The following is a 2,382-nucleotide window of genomic DNA, read 5'->3' on the forward strand; positions in this document are numbered from 1 at the left end:
TATTTGAAATGTCAAGAATATGAACATTCTTGACAAAGAAAAAATATCAAGATATTTTTTACTTGATATGTTAAAAATGTCAAGATATACTTGACTTTATATGCGAAAAATTTAAAGAATGAGTGTTTTTAACAAGAATAAAGTGTCAAGTGCAAAACTTCTTGACACATTTAACTTGTCAAGTCTGTTTGTGATTTTTAAATTTTTTTTAATATAGATGTTTACCTATAAATTGTTTCTGTATTTTGGCCCAGGAAATGATATATATATACACACATAGGACAAACATTCATCAAACCAAAACTTCACTTCTTCAATATTATCAATATATAACTTACAACATCATGAGTTTAACAACAAATAAAACTAAATTTCCACCAATTTAATAACAAAGAAAATCAAGTTCTTCTCCACCCTATGAAATTTGATGAATGATGATTACAAAGAGTAATATTCAAATACTACCATAATCCAAATCCAGAAAAAAAAATATTAAATCTAGTATCGAAGGTTTGATGGTCTTTGATTACCCTGTCAAGTTGGTCATGAATTTGCAAAAGTGAATCACCAATCTAATAGCATCCAACGCCTTTGAACCATTCGTCCAAATGACAAGGCAAATCCAATGATCCTCAAATCATCCGACAATTCTAAATTCAAGTTTCAAATACCCAATCTGCACGATTTGAAGTGAAATCATAAGCATTAAGAAGAAGACTTGATACACTACTTTAAATTACTCAAAATGCATCAGAAACTCCAAATGAATAAAAGTTTAGAAGTATATTTTAATCACACTAGACTCCAAATCAAACTTCAATCACACAAATAAGTTTCATACATATTTTGAACCCAAAAGAAATGCTTAAAAAGCATACTTTAATCACACAACAAGCACCAAATAAAACTTTATCTTTTTGGGTAGGGGGTTTCACATTCAAGCCAACTACGTCAAGTCCATGGAGAATATGGATTAAACCCCTATTCCAAACAGAAAAATATCAAGAAGAATATATAACTTATATTCAAACAACCTCTCACTTTGAGTCAAGTTTCCAAATATCTAAAAGAAAAGATGAACCAGCAAAATTTGGATTAAACCATATAAAATAAACAGTTTCATACCCGAACAAGAAGCAGATCAATTATCCAGAGCTTCCAAATCATCAGCACCAAAATACAGTGCCAAAAGGTGGAGGCATTACCTAAAAGGGCAACTAACTTTGTCCCCCACAAGTTAATGAAAGGTTAATAAGGTGGGAGACTGGGTACTGGCACGACGCACAATTGAGATCAATGAGTGGAAGAAGTCTCGACCTTCTTACTATTAGTCCAATCGAGCATTTCAGTTCACATTCTCCACTGAATTTAACCAAAAACAAGCTAAGGCCCCCCATTTCAACAAAATAAAACCAAAACAATTGGCTCAAATTGTCCACCAAACTTCAATCAACCAATATATTCATGAAACAGAGTACATATCAATCAGGGAACCTCCACATAGAAAAAGAAACAACTGTCTTAAGGCATTTCAATTCACATTCTACATTGAATTTAACCAAAAACAAGCCAAATCCCCCAAATTCAAAAAAAAAAAAACAAACAAAACAAACAAAACAAAACAAAATAAAACCAAACCAAACCAAACCAGAAACAATTGGCTCAAATTAAAAGCAAACAAGAGACTAGTAGACACATTTGACCTTGAAGATAAGTTGAGGTGGGTGTTGAAGGAAGACTAGTTCAGTCTTCCACTATCGAGCATAAAAGTAAATATCTCGTGGGATAGATTATGAAGTTATTATATACAATAATTATCGGACCCATTTAGGTTGACTTAAGAAAAAAAGTGTTTTTCAAAAAACTCAATTTTATCTGTACATTTTGGTTTACAACGAATTAAAATACATTTGAAAAACTATTTTTAATAGTTGCCAACTACTACAATTTCTTCCAAAATAACTTACTTTTTAAATTAAACACTTGAAAATGTATTTCACACATTTGAAAACTCGTAGTTTTTCCAAACACACCCAAAAACTCGTAGTTATAGATCACTCTTGAAAATGTTAAATAACTTAAACAAAAATTCTGAGTTTAATTGGGTGAAAAGAGAATATGAACATGTTCTAGTTTTGGTTTGTTTTCATCTATTGTGAAGAGTAAAACAAGGTTACAATGTGCATAATGGTTTAGAACAAGTTTCTTTTGCTCAACATATCTCTAATCCTAGTAGTTTTCTTTGTTAGTATGTTGTGTAAGTTTTTAGTTTGATTTCGCTGTTAGTTTTTTCTCCCCAAAAAAATTATACACTGTTTGTATGTTTTTTTTTTCTAGGTTAATGATCTGAATTTTGTTCAAAAGGTTCCACAGGAAGGGGAA

At 30.8% G+C, this 2,382-nt stretch overlaps 1 long non-coding RNA gene across 1 annotated transcript; it reads right to left on the minus strand.

Annotated features, from left to right (window-relative positions):
• Positions 1-292: 292 nt before the first annotated feature.
• On the minus strand, positions 293-1,712 carry LOC120083710 (uncharacterized). The gene is made up of 2 exons (XR_005483521.2): positions 1,126-1,712; positions 293-676 (listed from the first exon to the last, which is right to left on the minus strand). It is a non-coding gene; the product is annotated as an uncharacterized LOC120083710 (long non-coding RNA).
• Between the last annotated feature and the right edge of the window lie 670 nt (positions 1,713-2,382).

Source organism: Benincasa hispida, chromosome 8 (genome assembly GCF_027475165.1).
Source record: "Benincasa hispida cultivar pf3 chromosome 8, pf3_genome.v1.1, whole genome shotgun sequence".
Taxonomy (NCBI): domain Eukaryota; kingdom Viridiplantae; phylum Streptophyta; class Magnoliopsida; order Cucurbitales; family Cucurbitaceae; genus Benincasa; species Benincasa hispida.